This window comes from Odocoileus virginianus, chromosome 15 (genome assembly GCF_023699985.2).
Source record: "Odocoileus virginianus isolate 20LAN1187 ecotype Illinois chromosome 15, Ovbor_1.2, whole genome shotgun sequence".
In the NCBI taxonomy this organism is placed as follows: Eukaryota; Metazoa; Chordata; class Mammalia; order Artiodactyla; family Cervidae; genus Odocoileus; species Odocoileus virginianus.
Window position 1 is genome coordinate 12,158,341 of NC_069688.1, and position 21,341 is coordinate 12,179,681.

Here is a 21,341-nt window from a genome sequence, read left to right on the forward strand (position 1 = left end):
TCAATAGCTCATGAAGAATGAACCTTTGTGATATACGGTGCCCCTCATCTGGGACCATAGGGCAGTCATAAATGCCAGAGTGACAAATGACTATAAAATCTCCAAGCCAAGCCTTCAAGAAGCCAACCTCCTGAGCTTCAGCAAGTGGTAGGGCAGGTAGCAAAATGACAGAGGGCCGCCCACTGCCCACTGTGTGAACTCATCACTGCCTCCTTCATCACACCTCACACTCCAGCATCCCCAGAGTAACTACTTTTTCACAGATGCCCATCATTTCTTTCTTCTTTTACGCTGTTCCCTTGCCCAGAATACTCTCCCCTGCTTTTCACTATGACCAAAGCCTTTTTGTGTGTTCAGAGCCTGTCCAAGCACCACTTGCCCAGACTTTCCCTGCCCCATCTGGGTTAGTAGTCATCTTTCTTTTCCTGATTTTCTATGCATATTTTCTCCCTGTCCTTACAGCGCACTGGAAAGTATGTTTCCCTTTGTATGCTTATCTCCTTTGCTAGACATTGACCTCCCAAATGTCAGGGAACCTATTTTTTTTCCTTTTAAATCCTAGTGCCCAGGCTACAACCTATACACTAGTGGTTCATAAACCTTAGTGTCCATCTGAATCACTCAGAGGGCTTCCTGGACCTCATTCTCAAAGATTCTGATTCAGCTGAGTCTGTGGTAGGGCCTGAAAATGTGCATTTCTGACAAGTTCTCAGGTTTTGCTAATAACGCTGGTCTGAAGACAAATTTTGAGAACCATTGTTGTATACCATAGTTAGTTTTTGCTAAATACATTTATGTTCTATTACATAAGTGATTATAAACATCCACTAAGGAGTCACCCAGGACCTGGGTCTAAATCATAGTTCTCCAAGCTAGAAGTCCTTAGAAAAGTGACTTAAGCTCTCTGAGCCTCAGTTTCTTTATCTAAAAAGTAAGTTCAACTAGTTAATGCTAAAGTACTTACCCTGATGCTCCATAGCTCCTGCTGATATTGAGCTGAAGATAGAAGCACCAGGATGAAGGGAAATAAGAGAGAAGGCAGGATGCAACAGTCTGGTAATCCCTGAATGAGGACCAGCCTCACACACAGAGCCCAGCCATGAGTTTAATTAATTACTCCGCACATTTACTTACTGAAGTATCCTATTTCCTGAACATAAACAGATAAGAGAGCAGTGGTGCATGGCAGCCTCTAGAGTGCTGGGAAGAATCTGTTTTGAATTTTTTTCACATCAATCAAATGATTCATATACACCTCCTCTTCAGTGGATGGCTTTCAGAATTGAGTCTGGTGGGTTTTCCACCAGGGCTCATCGCTAAAACCTTCTCATTAATAGATAATCAGCTTGTGCTGATCTGCTCCTAGGCTGCCTTCCAGAGCAGCTGTTCCCTCCTGTGTTGTGATTTAAGCTATGTTAACAGTGATGAAAACAGATTTGTGTTGCTTCTCTTCTCATTAACCTTATTACAGATTTTTACTCCCAAGACACATACTTTCTATAAATATATCAAATTTATAAAAGGGGTAAAACTTTTTAACCCTCATTGGCTTGAAATTTCTCAATATCTGAATGAAGGGTAAATGATTTGGTAAATCTTCAAATTATGGGTTTGATTGGAGGTGACGGATGGTCTGTAGTCCAGCCTCTGTGCCCTCCAATTTAGCTGACCCTCTACATCTCTACAGCATTCCCTGGGGCTGCCCAAACTCTTCCCACACCATTGGCCTGCCTCACAGGGCTTATCACATTATGGCCAGTTAGATCACCAGCCTTCCCTAGGGTGACCAACTCTTCCGTTTGCTTGGAACTAGGAGCGCTATGAAAGCAGGACTTTCCATTTTAAAACCAGAAAAGTTCAGGGAAAACCAGGATGAATTGGTCAATCTCCTGTCAATCCTGCAATTTGCAAGTAGCCAAGCCTGTCAAGTCCTGAGGTCATGACTGTTTTCAAGTCACCTTTGCTGTCTCTGCAACATTTATCTCTGGCAATTTTGAGTTTGCAAATAGCTTTTAATCATTAACGCTTCCCCCGTCTCTGCTTCCCATACCCATGGCACTACCAGGCAAACATACAATTAATTAATCACAAAAGTTGGGTGAAGATAATCATAAACAGTTGTAAATCCAGCCTGCAGCAATCAGCTGTCAGTAGGTTCAGAAAGATATGGACTAGTGTGGAGGTTGTGATAAAATTCCCCAAACACATTTTTAAATCCCTGATTTTTTTTTCTCTGCCTTGTCCTCTATTTTTTAGTGGGGAATAATATATATGCCTCAGCATCACTTTTACCCTTGTTATATTGTTCCAACGCCTCCAGCTATTTGTACTTTAGTGATTCCATTGCAACTAGACTCTGTTTACATATTTCAATTTTGAGGTGAGTCAGCCTCTGGCAGGTTTGTTCTCCTACCTGATCTCCCAGCCTGAATTTCTGCTTCCATTTCTGGGGCTACCTGGAGTTTGACTCAGTGGTGGGTGAGAAAGCATGCAGGTGCAGAAACACAAAGGATGAAAAACTCTCCGTACCTTGTAACAGCTTGAAGGTATTTTACTGAAATCTGAAATGTGCTCAGGTTAACAAATTTGAAAACATCATTTGAATTCCTACCCTCTTCAACTCCCAGGTATCATCTCCCTGGACTTTACCCTTTGAAGCAAACTGATTCCAGGCATATGTATCAGGGAGCTGCATCCTACAGCATGTGTGAAAATGGTTGTCGCTTTGGCCAGCACATGGAAAGCAGATGTTTTCCAAGAGAATCGATAGCATCCCAGGCTCATCACAATCTGTCCACAATCTGTCTTTCCAGACGTATTACCCCCCCACCCCCGTACATGCTCAGCCACACGAAATGATCCTCCAAAACCCATTATGCCTTTTCATGCCTCCACTCTTCTCTGCACTTGCTATTTTCATAACCCAGAATATTGTCTGTACTTCTGTTTCTTGTTCCTCGCCTGCTAAACCCTTACTGATTTTTTAGGATTTAGTCAAATGACATCTTTAAAGCCTTTCTGAACTCCAGCAAACAGTTGTTTATTCATGGCTCTTTACTCTCTTAGCATGTGAAACATGCCTCCATGTATCAGGCCCCAACAGGACCGTAGGGTCTGAAACCTGTGTCAATTCAAGTATGTCTGGGAGCTGCTAGAGATATGGTATGGTAATAAAATGGAGTGTTGGCAAGAGGAGCCTGCTGCTCTGTGGGAAAGCGGACGCATGGCTTCTTTGAGACTAGTAGCTTACTCAATACCTAAGACTCCTCAAAAGTTGATAATTATTTCCCTCTTTGACCCTACTGTCAACTGTACTCGCTTATATTTTTGCTGCTCCAGTACCCTTTCCCATGACTCTTCTTCCAGTAACAGGCAAACCTTATTCCTCACTACAGTGGGAAATGTTATATGATTCTCCCTACAAAAATTGATTGGCCCAAGGGATGGGCATACGACCCCAGTAGCCAATCAGAATCCTTCCCTGGGACAGATATCTAGGAAGAGCCACTGAGGAATCTGGTTCAGAGTGTGAAAAAAAGAAATCAAGCCCACTAATGCTTCAGGAGTTAAGAGTACTTTCGCCATGGTAACAGTAAAGCGCAAGGCAAGCTGGGCAAGGAGGATCAAATTCCTTGTCTCCAAACTTCTGCTTTTCCACCACTAGTGCCCCCTACTGTCAGAATCTTAAAGGAAGTCTGCTGGCAAAGGGAACACTGAGTTTGTAGTTTCAACTCAGCATCACAGAATAGACCCTGGAAAGGTGGTTCAGAGCTGAGATACAATCATTTGTACAGAGAAGAATGGAAGAAATAGGCATTTTTCCACTGGCCTGTATGGTTTCTCAGATGGTTGTGGAAGTGTGTGGGTCTTCTAGGGCCCTCTGGACATATAGATACAAAAGAAATGGTCAGTAAAATGATCTCGGAATCAGCAAGTCATGAAAGACTGTGTAAAAAGACTAGAAGTATGAAACCATCCCCATAGTCTATTATTAATTCTTCTCCACCTTTCTTTTTTTTTAAATAAACTTATTGTTGGGAGCAAATCCTGGAGTACCAGTATAGCAATTAGGATTATTTTGGCAATATTTCTTGCTATCCTATTTATTTCCCATACTTGAGAAACAACTTATCCATCTGTTATAGGCCTTTCTCATATGGCATTGTGTTTTTATGTCAATTTCTCCCACCAGCCTATGAACACTTTTATGGAGATGCTCTTATTAATCTTTGTACTAGTTAAATGCCCAGGATTCACTGAACATTCACTCATTTGTATTCATTCAACAAACATTTATTTAGCACATTTTATATGCCATATCCTGAACTACAAGTCAAGCATATAATAAATCTTAGCTGCTGCCCTCAAGATGTTCACAGTCTAATAGAGGAAAGGGATGGTAAAGAGGCAATAATAATGCAGACTGTATACATGCCCTGAGCATAATGAGAACACAATACTGGGGCCCCTAATCCAGGCCGAAGCAGGGAGACCAGATAGAAGATTGCTGAATTAATCCACTTTAGAGATTAGAAGGGTTTCCACCAAAATTGGCCAGTAGGAATGAAGATTAGTAGAAAGAACTGAGACCTCTTAGAAGTCAAATTTGATAGCGTATGAGTCAGCTGGAAGCTTACAAACATCACTACCCCGTTCCCCAGTGATCAAGCATTTTTCAAAACCAATTACAAAAGGGGTGGAACCTAAATGTCAGTATTTTTTAAAGTATCCAGGTGATTTCAATGTGCAGTTGTCTTTGCTGTTCAGTCGCCAAGTTATGTCTGAGTCTTTGCGACCCCACAGACAGCAGCTTGATGATTAATGGTATATATAGTAAGGAAATGGGGGATGTAGAGAGTGATTTTCTAGCTTCTGGTCTAGGCAACCACATGGTTGGTAGATGCTGAAAAAGTTGCCCTAGAATGATTGTGTATTGCTTTATCTTTCAAAGGGTGCCCTGTAAATGTGATATGTAAATAGCAACTACTCAATAATTTTTTTTTTTTTTTTTTGGATGAACAAGTACCTGGGATGTAATGGCTTCTCAGAGGAGAAGATTAAGAAGCAGAGTTTTGAATAGTATAGTTTCTACCAACAAGTACAGCTTCCACCAGCAGGTGCTTAATAACTGTTTGAAAGAAATCAGCACTGATGACTGTAAACAAATAACCTCCAGTGTGCAGGTAGTGGACTTAAGTAATAGGCTCATATACATGTGAAAATTCACACACAATCCTTATCAGCAATTTTTAACCAAAACTAGTGTTTAGAAAATATAGTATTTAAAATTGTTGATTTGTAATAATCACTGAAAAATAGATTACATTAGACTCTTGTAAGAATCTCATGGTGTTAATTACTACTTTTGTTGTTGCTGTTCAATCTCTAAGTTGTGTCCGACTCTTTGCAACCCCATGGACTGCAGCATGCCAGGCTTCTCTGTCTTCCAGTATTTCTCAGAGTTTGCTCAAACTCAAGTCCATTGAGTCAGTGATGCTGTCTAACCATCTCAACCTCTGCCACCCCCTTCTCCTATTGCCTTCAATCTTTCCCAGCATCAGAGTCTTTTCCAATGAAGCAGTTCTTCCCATCAGGTGACCACTTTGGTTGGAGCTTCAGCGTCAGAATCAGTCCTTCCAATGAATATTCAGGGTTGATTTCCTTTAGAATTGACTGGCTTGATCTCCATGTAGTCCAGGGAACTCTCAAGAGTCTTCTCCAGCACCACAATTTGAAGGCATCAGTTCCTCGGCACTCAGCTTTCTTTATGGTACAACTCTCACATCCATACATGACTACTGGAAATACCATAACTTTGACTATATGGACCTTTGTTGGTAAAGCAATGTCTCTGCTTTTTAATATGCTGTCTAGATTCATCATAGGTTCCTTTCAAGGAGCAAGCATCTTTTAATTTCATTGCTGTGGTCACTGTCCTCAGTGATTCTGAAGCTCAAGAAATACTGCTACTTACCAAATACTTCCAGATCCCCCTCTTCTCAGGCATAGAATGGAATTATGCTTTCTGGTCCTCTTGTGTTTGCAAAGGTGACATGACTAGTTCTGTCCAATGACTTGAAAGTGGAAGTGATCTGGACCACAGCATTCAATGGCCAAGCATTTAATTAGTCTTAATTAATAATAAGACTCTGGAGCTATTTTACCACTTTGGCACAGTTGCCAACAAGATCAAAGGCAACGGTATCTACATCAACCTGTTTTTCTAGGTAACTATGATGTGTCCGACCTGTGAGGGCCATGAGCTAAGGCTAAATCTTTGCTGCTTTAACTACTAGATTTGTGACTTGTTTGTTACTGCAGCATAAGACAGCTTTCCTGATTGATAAACACTTTAACCTAGGAAGATTTCTCCTTCTAAGTTCCTGGTGCTTATTGTCTGTATTTATTCAATTGTAGGTACTATATATGCCTTTTTAATTCTTCTTTTATTTTGTACACCTGTTTTGCTCTTCAGACACATATGACTCTTGTCTTCAAAAATATAAGCTCCTTCAGGTCAAGAACTGACACTGAATAAGGTGTTTAAATTCTCTGAGACACAATGGCTTAATCTGTTAAACGGGAATATTCAAAACTTCCCAACATATTTTCAGGAGAATTAAGATACACACACATAAAATATCAACCACAGAGCCTAAGCCAAAATAGAAAATCAAAAATTACAGTTTTCTTTTCTTCTGTTCATCTTTATGACCCCCATAAAGTTTAGCACATTGCTATCTGAAAAGGTATAGTCATGCACTGAATACCTACTATGTGCCAACCCTAACTAGATGCTATTTTAACTCTTATTAAATATGTATTATTTTTCCATTTTATAGATGAGAATATTGAGACTCAGAGATTAAGCAACAGAGTACTTTTTCTGCTCAAATGGTAAGAAACAATATTCAAATCTAGCCTAATTCCAAAGTTTGTCCTTGCTATCCCCTAAAGCACACTACTTCCTTTGTTGATTTAATTACAGACTTATGAATTAATTATGAATTTTATAGGAACAAATATAGTTTGAAGCAATAAGAAAAGTGATATCTTTATTTATATATTTATCTACCTATCTTTATAATAGTCTTCATTTCTGTGAAGCTATTGAATGAAAGATATACTATCAATACAGTTTTTGAAAAGAAAATACTAACATTGAAAGTAAATATAGATTTTGTTTCACCTTGGTTTTAGAAATTCAAGATGAAATGGAAAAAGGAGATAGGTTAAAATTTATGAAATACCTCGATAAAAATAGAGACAATGACAGCCACAATACCATGAGGGTATTTTACTTGTATATTAATAACAAATCCCCAAAACAATCCTGAGAAAAAGTATCATTGTCTTCATTTAGAACTGAGAAAACAGAATAACTGAGTTACTTTCCCAAGTCCCACAACTAGTGAGAGGCAATCCACCTGACTTGTCAACGCTATCTTGTCTTTATGTGTTGGGCAGCTGCTGCTGCTGCTAAATCACTTCAGTCGTGTCTGACTCTGTGTGACCCCTTAGATAGCAGCCCACCAGGCTCCATTCTCCAGGCAAGAATACTGGAGTGGGCTGCCATTTCCTTCTCCAATGCATGAAAGTGAAAAGTGAAGTCGCTCAGTCATGTCCGACTCTTTGCGACCCCATGGACTGCAGCCTACCAGGCTCCTCTGCCCATGGGATTTTCCAGGCAAGATTACTGGAGTGGGTTGGCATTGCCTTCTCCGGTGTTGGGCAGAGTTGGTGACTATTTGTGGGGAGTGGTTTGAGATTTCAAACCTGTTAGCCAGTCTCTTAAAAACACCTTCTCATTTCCTTGGATCCTGTGATTGAGTGTACTGACTGCACAACTTGATAGTGCAAGATCCCTCAGTTCGGTTCAGTTCAGTTGCTCAGTCATGTCCGATTCTTTGTGACCCCATGGACTGCGGCACACCAGGCTTCCTTGTCCATCACCACCTCCTGGAGCTTGCTCAAACTCATGTCCATCCAGTTGATGATGCCATCCAACCATCTCACCCTCTGTCGTCCCCTTCTCCTCTGGCCTTCAGTCTTGCCAAGCATCAGGGTCTTTTCCAGTGAGTCAGTTCTTCACATCATGTGGCCAAAGGATTGAAGCTTCAGCTTCAGCATCAGTCCTTCCAATGAATATTCAGGACTGATTTCCTTTAGGATGGACTGGTTGGATCTCCTTGCAGTCCAAGGGACTCTCAAGAGTCTTCTCCAACACCACAGTTCAAAAGCATCAATTCTTTGGCACTCAGTTTTCTTTATAGTCCAATTCTCACATCCATACATGACCACTGGAAAAACCATAGCTTTGACTAGATGGACCTTTGTCACCAAAGTAATGTCTCTGCTTTTTAATATGCTGTTTAGGTTTGTCAGCAAGATCCCTAGGGACATATTACTGCAGAGCAAGGGAGGAGCACACTTTCCTGCCTAAGGCTTCCTCCGCAGGCCTCCCACTGCTCTGCCCAGAAAAGGGTTATCACTGTGTGTGTCTAAAACCTTGTGAGATAAGATAAGGTCACTCACGGAGAGCCAGAGAGGGCAGTTTCCTTAGCCTCACAAGATAAGAAGCTCTGAGCAAGAAAATTAAAGCTGCAGACTGTTTGGCACCAGAAAACTAGAAGATCAAATGCCCAGGATGCTAAGAAGTTGATGCTATCAAAGGGCTTGTGCTAATAAAATGGTCCAACACAGAACAGGGATCTTTTTACGTTGGAAGCGTGCCATTTGCCCCGTCACTACCAAGACCTCCTAATGCTGTCATCTGTGCTGTGAAGGCCTGTGCCCCTCTGTTCAGAGGGGACAACTCTGGGGCTGATAGCAGACAGATTTTCCTGCAAATGAGTTTTTTAAGCAAAGGTATTCAACTCCACTCTGCTCAACCATTTTGTCTGCCTAGAAATTGACCAGTAAGGTTCATGTCAGCCCAGCCCTGAGCTCAGTTACTGACTAGGCATGTGTGTCTGTTTTTAGCTAGCTACACGGAATTAAACTGACTTTCAAATGTTTGTCAGACAGTGTAACATGGGATGCATTGCTGCCTGATGGAATACAGCCTCAGAGCTTTATCTGACGAGGGACATAGCCAAGAATAGCCTGATGGATATTCCATCCCCACCATTCCACTAAACAGGCTGAAATATACCCCCAGATTAGGCTCAATCAATTTAAGCACAACCCGACTGTACCCAATCAGTACCTGAGGGCACTGTTTTCACTGCCTTGCCCTTTTACTGAATTGTGTCTTTAAGAGAGAGCATTAAACTGGATTGAGGGTTACTGCAAGAAACTGCTCATGGTACTCATCGCTGAGTCTACTGAGAGGTGTTGTTGAACACATCAGTCTTTACATCACATATTTTACTCTTCTTGAGGATCCTGGGGAGAAAGACCCGTCTGCTCTCAGCAATAAGAATAGAACTAATCCATTTATAGCTTATCAGTCCTGTGAACTATGTAAAAGGCAGTGTTTTAAAATTTTCCTTTTAGTTGCCAACTTTTATAAAATAATTTTTGGAGCATGAGTATTTATAATATGCACATTAAGTTTCATCATTGCTATTCTTAGCTCTCCTGCCTTGCTTCTCTTTATTATTTCACTCCTAAGTTTAACCTATTCCATCTTGCTCTATATTATGCAAGTTACCTTAAATCCCTTCTGGAAAAAAAAATTGCAGTTCTAAATAGGCTCATTATATGTTGACAGTAGTGCTCTAACAAGATCCATTCCTTCATCTTTAAAGTATTGTTTTAACAAATTTATTTTATTGGAATGAAAATGGTTCTGGACAGAAATAAGTAAAGTAACATATTAAACTGTCATCAATCTCTTACATCTCATTTTCTATTATTTGAATAAAGAAATAGATATCTGGTTGGGCCTCATATTTGCTGTTGACACAGAATGGATGAGGGTGAGAAAATAGAAATTATGGTTTTTATAAAAAAAACAGAATAACAATTTTCTAAGTTCCTCATAGATCAGAATGATGGGATGACTTCAAAAAAGCTGAAAGTTAGCTGAATCCTATGTCATGCCCTTCATTTTCCTAGTCATATATGTCATGTCCTTCAAGTAACTAGTCACACAAATAGAGAAGAAGGCTTCAATTAACTAGAACTGGAATGGAAAAAAAGATCCAAGGAATTTGATTAATTATTAGTTTACTATTTAAGTCAAAATGTGTCACTGACTGTGTGTGTGTGTGCTCGGTCATTTCAGTTGTGTCTGACACTTTGTGACCCTGTGGACTGTAGCTGTCAAGCTCCTCTGCCCATGGGATTCTCCAGGCAAGAATACTGGAGTGGGCTGCCATGTCCTTCTCCAGCGGATCTTCCCGACCCAGGGATCAAACCCATGTCTCTTATGTCTCCTACATTGGCAGGTGGGTTTCTTTACCACTAGTGCCATCTGGGAAGCCTCATCACCACTTATTATAAGGCTGTAAAGTATTAAGCAGGAGTCACAGAAGACTCATGCCTAGTTCATTGTAAGGTAATTACCTCTGAGCCATATTTGGCTCAGGTTAATCTCTCCCTGTGGCTTCTCTGGTGGCTCAGTGGTAAAGAATCTGCCTGCAATGCAGGATGTGCAGGTTCAGGTTGGAGAAAGAAATGGAAACACACTCCAGTATTCTTGCCTAGGAAATCTCATGAACAGAGGAGCCTGGCAGACTACAGTCCAGGGGGTCTCAAGGGGTCAGACACGACTTAGTGATTAACCAAGAACAACAATATTTCTGGAATAGGGAAGTAGTTCAGGATAATACTTCTCTGTTTAATTGAGCTAAGTTTTTAAAGAAGTTTCAGGTTCACAGTAATATTGAGAAGATATTTTATAATCCAACTCTTACATCCATACATGACTGCTGGAAAAACCATAGCTTTGACTAGACAGACCTTTATCGGCAAAGTAACATCTCTGCTTTTTAATATGCTGTCTAGGTTGGTCATAGTTTTTCTTCCAAGGAACAAGCGTCTTTTAATTTCATGGCTGCAGTCACCATCTGCAGTGATTTTGGAGCCCAAAAAATTAAAAAGTCGGTCACTGTTTCATTGGGTTATTCCACTGGCTATATTCTATGGGTTTGAATAAATGTATAATGACATGTATCAAACATTATAGTATCATACAAAGTATTTTTACTCTTAAAAATACTGCATTCCTCCACCAGCCCTTAACTTCTGATCATTTTACTGTCCATCGTTTTGCCTTTTCTAGAATCATACAGTTGAAATTATATAGTATGTAGCCCAACCTAGACAGCATATTAAAAAGCAGAGACATTACTTGGCTAACAAAGGTCCATCTAGTCAAGGCTTTGGTTTTTCCAGTAGTCATGTATGGATGTGAGAGTTGGACTATAAAGAAAACTGAGTGCCAAAGAATTGATGTTTTTGAACTGTGGTATTGGAGAAGACTCTTGACAGTCCCTTGGACTGCAAGGAGATCCAACCAGTACATCCTAAAGGAGATCAGTCCTGAATATTCATTGGAAGGACTGATGCTGAAGCTGAAACTTCAATACTTTGGCCACCTGATGAGAAGAGCTGACTCATTTGAAAAGACCCTGATGCTGGGAAAGACTGAAGGTGGGAGGAGAAGGGGACAACAGTAGATGAGATGGTTGGATGGTCATTGGATGGTTGGATGGTGATGGGATGGCTAGATGGCATCACCGACTCAATGGACATGAGTTTGAGTAATCTTCGGGAGTTGGTGATGGACAGGGAGGCCTGGCATGCTGCAGTCCATGGGGTCGCAAAGAGTCGGACATGACTGAGCGACTGAACTGAACTGAGCCTTTTCAGATTCACTTCTTTCACATAGTAATATGCATTCAAGTTTCCTCCGTATCTTTTCAGGATTTGATAGTTCATGTTTCTTCAGTACTGAATAATATACCATTGTCTTGATGTACCACCATTTATTTATCTGTTCACCTAAAGAAAGACATCTTGGTTATTTCCAGTTTGGAGTTTGTAAACAAGGCCGCCAAAAACATTTGTGTGCAAGTTTTTGTGTCCACCTAAGTTTCCAACTCCTTTGAGTAAGTCCCAAACAGCACTATTCCTGCATCATATAAGAGTATGCTTAGTTTTGTAAGAAACAGACAACTTGTCTTCCAAAGTAGCTGTGTCATTTTGCATTCCCAACAGCAACGACAGATAATTTCTGTTGCTTTGCATTCCCATCAGCATTTGGTGTTTCAGTGTTTTGGATTTTGGCCATTCAGGTAGGTGTGTAGTGGATATGTTATTGCTGTATTAATTTCCATTTCCCTAATGACATATGATGTGGAACATCTTTTTATGTGTATATTTGCTATCTGAATGTCTTTTTGGTGAAATGTCTTTTAAGGTTTTGGGCCCATCTTGAATTAGGCAGTTGTTTTTTTTATTGTTGAGTTTTAAGAGTTGTATTACATATTGGACAATAGTCCATTATCAGAAGTGTCTTTCACAAGTATTTCTCTTAGTCTGTGTTTTTTTCTTCTCATTCTCTTAACATTGTCTTTTATAGAGCAGAAATTTTGAATTAAAATTCCAGCTTATCAATATTTTTTTCATAGATCATGCCTTTGGTATTATATAACAAAAAGTGATTGCCTTACTCAAAGTCTTCTAGGTTTTCTCATATGTTATCTTCTATGAGTTTTACAGTTTTGCAATTTACATTTAGGTCTGTACTTCATTTTGAATTCATATTTGAGAAGGATGCAAGTTTTTGTGTCTAGGTTTTTTTTTTTTTTTTTTGTATATGGATGTCCAGTTATTCCAGCACTATTTGTTGAAATGACTTTTTTTTAACCCATTGTATTGCCTTTGTTTCTTTGCCAAAGATCAGTTGACTATATTTATGTGGGTCTATTTCTGGGCTCTCTATTCTGTTCTCTATTCTTTTATCAGTTACACACTGTCTTGATTATTGAAGCTTTATAATTCTTGAAGCTGAGTATTGTCAGTCCTCCAATTTTTCCTCCTCAACATTACTTTGGCTATTTTGGGTCTTTTGCTAATCCATATAAACTTTAGAATGTGTATGACAATATCCACAAAGTAACTTGCTGGAATTTCAACTGAGTTTGTGTTGAATCTAATAGATTAAGTTGGGAAGAACTGACAACTAGACAATATTTTCTTCTTATGGATGATAATGAAGTATCTACTTGTTAAGCTCTTCATTTTATTCATCATAATTCTGTAGTTTTCCTCATATATACCTTGTATTAATACATATTTTGTGAGATAATGATAATAAGTTACTAAGAATGCTAAAACCATGTCATTTGGGAAATTATTGAAAGCATCATGTTGTGAGATAGGCTATGGCTTTGGAGTTCAAACATTGCTAGCCACCTGAATTAAATCACTTCTACTAGCTGATTCTTTGTTTCTAATAAGAATTTATTTAGCAAATTGCTTTTCTTCCTGGGAGAAAAGAGCAACATGTGGATGATATGGAGATCCATATGGGATCATAAGATAAAGAAAGGGCAATTTTTAGAAACTGCTATGAGTTTGGGTAAACTCCAGGAGTTAGTGATGGACAGGGAAGCCTGGCATGCTGGGGTTCATGGGGTTGCAAAGAATCAGACACTACTGAGTGACTGAACTGAACTGAACTGAACAAAGCCAAAAAGTAGAGAAAAGTCTAAAAATTGTATCAGAAAGGTAGTGGGAAATAGAATCTGCATAAAATTGAATACATAATATATAATTGACCCTTGAACAATGTGGGAGTTAAGGACACCAACCCCTGCACAGTTGAAAATCAGCGTATAATTTTGCAGTTGGCCTTTTGTATCTGCCATTCCACATCGATGGATTTAACCACCTGCAGATCATGTTATACTTTGGTGTATATTTGTTGAAAATAATTTTCCTGTAAATGCTGTTCAAGTGTCAGCTGTATATGCCAAGTTAGATAATTATGTTTTAGAAAACAAATTATGATGTCAGTATATTAGGTATATATATATTACAAATCTCTTTCTACTTGAACAAAAACAGACCATCAAATTCATAAGGGTCAAAACACAGAAACTGATTATCATAGCAACTGGCAGAATTAACCAGTGCTGTTTTCATTGCTGTTGTTCAGTCCCTAAGTCACGCCTGACTCTTAGAGTCCCTGTGGAGTGCAGCATGCCAGGCTCCTCTGTCCTCCACTATCACCTGGAGTTTGCTCAAATTTACGTCCACTGAGTCAGTGATGCTATCTAACCATCTCATCCTCTGCTGCCCCCTTCTCCTCTTTCCTTCAACCTTTCCCAGCATCAGGATCTTTTCTCATGAGTCAGCTCTTCACATCAAGGAGCTTCATTGTTGGCATAATAATAATAATAAAAAGATGAGTTAAAATCCACACACTGTCACTTACCAGTTATGTGAACTTAAGCAAAATTAACTCCATTCAACTTCATGTTTTTCAAATGCAAAATAGGAAATAAAAAAGGTGCTTTATGCTAGCTCACAATATTGACATATGAGTTAAAATGAGATCATATTTTACAAAGCATTTTTCAAACTGAAATATGCTAGAAAACTTTTTATCATGACTGCTATGACTAAATAATTTCATTATGTTCAAGGGTACTGAGTAATGATGGACCTGTCTCAAGTGGACTTGGGTACTCAACTCTAATGCTCCCAGGGAAGAGCCCTTAACTTCAAGAAGCATACATATTAATGACAGTGAGACTGACAAAGAGAGAGGGATATAAATGCTGAGATTTTTTTTAATTCCCCTGGCAGTCAATAGAATAGTTATACATAAAGAGAATTCTGCATTTATTTGGGATAAGCCAATGGCTGACTTTGGTGGGAAGAGAAAAGTTCAGCTTCCTTGCCTCGAGGCTGGAGAAACCTCAGTGTATAAAGTATGCTACAGAACACTCTGCAGCATCAGGCTGAGGCTGGTACTTTGCCAGGAATTACACCCTTTCTGGGGTCCTTCTTCCTCTATCCCTTACCAGTTTCTCCCGAGAACACCTCTTTAATATACAACTTATACATGAGTCCATATCTCAGGCTCTGCTTCTAGTGAATGCAGCCTAAGAACAGATGAGAACATACCTCATAGATGGTAGATAAGAATATCTGACTCAGCTTGGGAGAGGAAGAGGCTAACCAGACAGACTCCTGGGCTCTGGCAGAGCAGGCCATGTTATCCTTAGCAGGTGGATAACTCATTATCTGTTAAAACTTCCATGTGATCTTTAAGGGATATCCTCTGCTGGACCGAAGACAAAGAACAGCATTGTCCGTCCAGAGGGCACTGTTGGGGGCCCCTGTGAGCAGGAGCGATAGATGCCCAAAGAGCTGAAAGCCTCTGCAAGCATGTACCAGCCTAACTCCCCAACTCAGAATACTTTGTACTATAAATTTGCTATTCCCAAGTCTTTTTAGAGATAAAAGATTCCATGTTGCTGTTGTGGTTTAGTCACTAAGTCACGTCTGACTCTTTTACGACCCCATCAAATGTAGCCCACCAGGCTCCCGTCTCCATAGGGTTTCCCAGGCAAGAACACTGGAGTGGGTCACCATTTCCTTCTCCAGGGGAATCTTCTTAACTCAGGGATTGAACCCGCATCTCTTGCATTGCAGGCGGATTCTTTACCACTGAGCCACCAGGGAAGCCCTGAAGATTCGATAGCCTGCTGTCTTAAAACATTTCGCCTGAAACCTATCCCTTAACACCACCCAAATCTTCTCTTGAATTTAAATTTAGGTGCAGACTGGTGAGAAAGATGGGACAAGTTTGTTGAGTTTCTATTATACACCAGAAATTTTCTACACATTGCCATTTAATCCTCTTCATAATCTTCTTATCTCCCACTATCCCCAGAGTAAAGATGACAAAATTGAATCACAGATCTGTTAGGTAAATAATCCAAAGGCACATGGCTTACAAGCAGAAGATCTGGAGTTTGAAATCGTGTGTGTTTGGATGCAAAGCTAGTTATCAGTCCCCTGCATCAATCAGCCTACTTCCAACAACCTGCAAACCTGAAGCTAATAGAGAAGCATCAACTTTTTAAAAAATTCTGACTCTTGTACACTATTTCATTGAGAAGGCAAGGGTAGGATCCAACTAATAGTGACCTGAATAATATTGACAAGTATTACAACATAAGAGAACTGGAGGTCAGCAGATTCAAGGCCGGGTCAACAGCCTGACAATCTCATTAGAAGTTGAGAATCTCCCTCATCTATCTGCTTTTGCATTCTGAGCTTGTTGGTAAGTCTCTCCTCATGATTGCAGGATGATATTATGACTTCTAAGGTCAAGAGGAGATGAAAGGGAGCAAAAAAAAAAAAAAGGAAGGGTATCTTTGTAGATGTCACCCTTGTATTTCATAAAAATAATTCTTATAAATTCTCTCAAGCTATTGCCTTCTATTACATGTCCACCTTTCACTTCAAAAGCAACTGGAAAACCAAGTATCTGACAAAATGAAATGAAACACTGTGAAAAGTATGATTTGTTTCTAGCAGTTATGCCATGTTTCATAAACATGGCTTTTAAATCAGAGTTTTAAAAATGGAGAAAGGAGTATATGACAGTTGGTAGGAAAAAGCCATGTTTATTATATGGTTAGAAATAGATCTGAAAACTCAGCTTCCTGTCCCCTTTTTTCCAATTCAGGTAAGCTCCTGAAATCCCTGGAGACACAGGGAGTCATTCCCACTCCTGAGAAGTCAGAGGGCAAGAGTTTGGAGGGAGGCCTGAAACAATAGCATCTGACATCTATTTGATTCATTTCTTGACAACACTGGGGATGAGAATGAAGAAGAGTGACAAGAGATAGAGAGAATTTTTTTTGTTTTCATCCTGTCACAGCTACTGACCCCAATCAAGCATGGCCCCCAATGGACAAAGTTCAGCCCCACTAAACTCAGAACACTGAGCGAGTGCAATATTTTTAGTAAGAGCAATGGCCAAGTACAAGAACCAATCGATTTTTTTAAAATGACAACCCTAGTCCCTAGAAACTCATCTCTTTCTGCTGCCATCTGGTATCACCTACCATGAACTTGACCCTGGCACAGATGAAGAGAAGGGAGTCTTTCATTTTCAGGGTCCTACATGCTAGAGAGAAGGAAAATATAGAAAGAGAGAGAGATTGAAAATTTGGCAAATCCATTTCTGGAAAACGGACAAATGTGGAGAAGTGATTCACAGAATTTGAAACTAAGATTTTTGAACAATGATAAAGGTCCATAAGTGGGCAGGCTTTGACACACTACCAGAAATGGAAACTTCTACATGATAATATTCTGATTAAATGACAGAAGCATATCCTGAAGCATAAAAATGACTCACTTTTCATCTCTTTTTTCTTACTTTTTTTTTTAGAGTATAATTCCTTTATAACAATGTGAATCAGCTATACTTCTAGCTGATTCGTGTTTATATATATCCCCTCCCTCTTGACATTTTTCATCTTATGGACCTTAAATTTTATATATATTTCATAGATTACAGTAATAATACTAAATACGTGTTAAGTATAATCTGTTTGATGGGTTTTGCTTTATCCCTTTTAGCTATATTACTTTTTTTAATACTTATGAAAACAAAATATATTACTTCTTTTAAAACTTACTTCTTTAATACATCTCCATCTCCAATGGAGATGACACTGTTATAATTTCCATAGTGCATATGAGGAAACTGAGGCATAGGCACAGCTCAGAAAATTAGTAATTGACAGAGGCAGGATATGAACTCAACAGAGACTGTGTTCTTATCTACTAAGGTAGATTTTTCTAGAAATGAGGTCACCTTAGTATAGCCATCTAGCTAAAGGTTAGCAGGTACACCTTCCCCTGCATACACACACACACAAACAAAATGGCTTGTGGTCAAAAACATTTGGTAAATGCTAGTTTAGGCAATGCTAAGCACTTTCCAAAATTATTGACTCAATGGTTTTTTATGTTCTAGAGAATATTTGGAGATTGATGTTCAATGTAATCCATTTCAGAGACAACTTGTAGAGCCCAGCCTGTCACTCTGTGATGACGCAGAGATTGAGGAAATGTGGAGGGGAGCCTGGGAGGGAGGCTCAAGAAGGAGAGAATATATACCCATATATAAATATATAGATGTATATACTCTCAGTTATGACTGATTCGTGTTGTTGTATGGCAGAAACTAATGCAATTTTGTGGAGGAATTATCCTCCAATTAAAATTTTTAAAAATAAATTAATAAGAATAGAACAAAAAAAAGATAAAGGCAATCTATAATGCACAGACGGATAAATTACTCAAGGCAGCAGTCATAAGTCCTCATTATTTCATCAGTCCACTCTAGTCTTGATACCATTTCAAGAAGATAGAAAGCAAAATAATAGTAAATAATAACATTATTATCTGAGTTTAAATGTTTTCAGTGTGCTGGACATTACTTTAAATGGCTTCCATATGATTTCTTGTTTATTCTACATAACAACTTGATGATGTAAGGGCTATTTCCTATTCATTATCCCCACTTTGCAAATGAGGAAACCAAGAAATAAAGATCATAAATAACTTGGACAAGATCTTATGTAACAACTGGCACCAATATTTAAATTCAGTCAGATTGACTTAGTTGAAATGAAAAGTCAGATTTTTAAAACTGACATAATTACCTGGAGAGTTTTAATTTCAGTCCTTTAGAGAATGAAATGATTAATTGGGAATGATTAAAATGACCAGGATTGTAACATTCTGTATTTTATAAATGAGCTAATATTAAATAAAAACACATCATAGACAAATTATTAGTACTATGGGAAGTTGCTCTTATGGGTGTTAACTTTTAGTTCTACCATATTAATAACAAGATGAATTATTCAGCCAGGTATAGCTACAAGAAAATCTTCCTCTCTTTGTCTTTTCTGGGTAACAAAGCTCATTTTATAATCATTATTGTCTCTCATGTTTTATATTAATATGTTTGGATCCAAGTACACAGAATTGAATTAATTGTTAAGTTCATGGAGTGTCGTTACCATTGTCCACGTCAGGGCTCACTTTGACATTATTTTATTTTACTGTTATATCGACTAATCTGCCAACTCTAATCCCACCATCATAAAATTCACTATAGTGTATAGCATATTTTTGTTTGATTATTTGTTTGGTTTTAGAAAAGCCTGTATCCTTGGCTAATGCTGCTTTTGCCTGGCAATGGGCCCACCTGTGTTTTGAGCACCATGGCTCTCAGGTCTGTGCCAGCTCCTCCTAATAGCAGCTCAGTGTCTTGACTTCTGAGAACTTTCTACTCTGGGCCCCTCTGACTTTTGTTGAAAAATGCATTGTTTTATTTAGTTTTCTTTGTTTCGTTTGTGTTGGAGGTGGGTTGAGTTAAGCGAGAAAATGTTTCTGCCATTTTGTGAGGTAACCAACTATGTATGTACAGAAAACATTACTGAATAGTTGTCTACTTTTACTCACAGTTTCTATGTTTAACAGTTTTATCTCATATTCTATAGATTACATTCTGCCACTTTTTTAATGAAACAAGCCTTACCTATAGTTTACTGAATCAACCATGTTCTCTTCCACCCCAATCCTCTGAATTACTGCCTCTGCTCCCTGGAGCACATCTCTCCCAGTCCTCTTCACTCATCATTCACTTATTAATGCTGCTTGTAAATAATCTTGACCTGTAGAATGAATGAATATATAGAATGCATGAATGAATGAATGGCAAGCATTTTCAAAAGAAAGTATGTCTCGTTTGACCAGATGATCTCTGCAGAAATAACTGGTAAACAACATTGCCTGTTTTGTATTTTGCCACCTATTCTAGCTCAGTGAGGCTAGTAAAACTACTTTACAGAGACATTCATGAGCTGTTGACCAAAGCATGTGTCTTCATGGGTGTGCCTGCAAAACCCACCAGGTTACCAAAAGACAGTTTCAAGTCCAGAATGGATTTTTCCAAGCCTAGTGCAGAATTACAATTATGAACAAGAGTACAATCAAGGGTAATCATACACTTTAGATTTAGAAAGATGCTGTGACTACTTGATACTTGGTATCTGATATCTGGAAATAACACACTGTTCATAACACCTAATTGGATAGCAATTTGACATTTAATGGTGCAGTGCATCCTGCTGTTAATCCTCTCTTCTTCATGTTCTAATGAAATTAGCACTAAATCAGTTTGCTGGTTCCCTGAATCTATTGTGAATCAAACAGTGGTCTTCACATTAAGGTTTTCCACAAGGTAATGAGGAAGTTTTCCCTGAATATTTGAAATATGAGTGAAATGACTGGAACACATCAACATTCACTGGAAATGGGACCTTTGAGAATTTGAGCAGTTCATGGTCCTCGTGCTCTCTGCCTAAACATAGTGATTGCCTTCCTGAGAATGGGACCCTCTGCCCATCTGCAAGGCCAGGAGCAGCTCAAACTCAGGCCGAGGACCTTGCACAAACGCTATACCCCACAGGAAGTTCCTGCTGGTGTTTGTTTGTTTGTTTGTTTGAAACAGAGCCTGGGAAACCACAGGCTTAAGGGATTTGTCAAAAACATTGGAGATCTTGGTGGAAAGCAACTAAAGGAAGTTCATAGCTCTATGCCACAGGTAGAATGGCAGAGCAGTGTGAAGTTTAATAGAGAGAACCAGGAAGAGTCTTCCCGGGATCACAGTCAATCATGAGTTCCAGAAGGCTGTGTCAGTGAACTCGGCTGCTATAACACAGAAGCAGTCTGAACAGGATGTGAGATGGACTTCTAAGCATTCCTCAAACCATACACAAGCCCATCAACACAGGGTAGAAACCTCACTGTCTTAAACTCTGACACAAAGAATCCCACTGACCAAACATTGAACAAAAAGCTTCTCTGACCCAGGGGAGACTCCTAGAAGCAAGACTTCAAACTGAAATCACAATATTCCCTGAACGTCTTGAAGATTATGTGCATACCCAAGGTTGCGTCTTCTTGGGAGCTATCAGAGAAGGAATCTCCAATTTCCTAGTTGTTGGCTGAATATGCAGAAAAACCCATAAATGCCCTGAACTTGGATAGCTACCTTCAACCCACACATGAATCCTGCGGTAAAGGACAAAGATATAACTGGCTAACAGATCTTAAGCAATCTTTGACCAAGGAGTAGCTTATGCTGACCAGAGATGAATCCCAAGTAGCCAAGCTAAAAGATAACATCAAGGGGAAAAAGCACAAATATAGATGTTAGAGGCAGGAAACTACAGGGGGAATAAACTTGGCAAAATTAGTTCAGCCAAGTTCTTAAGCATATAAACAAATAATCAAATAAAAGAACAAGGAATGGTGGTTAGTATCCAGAGTTGTTACAA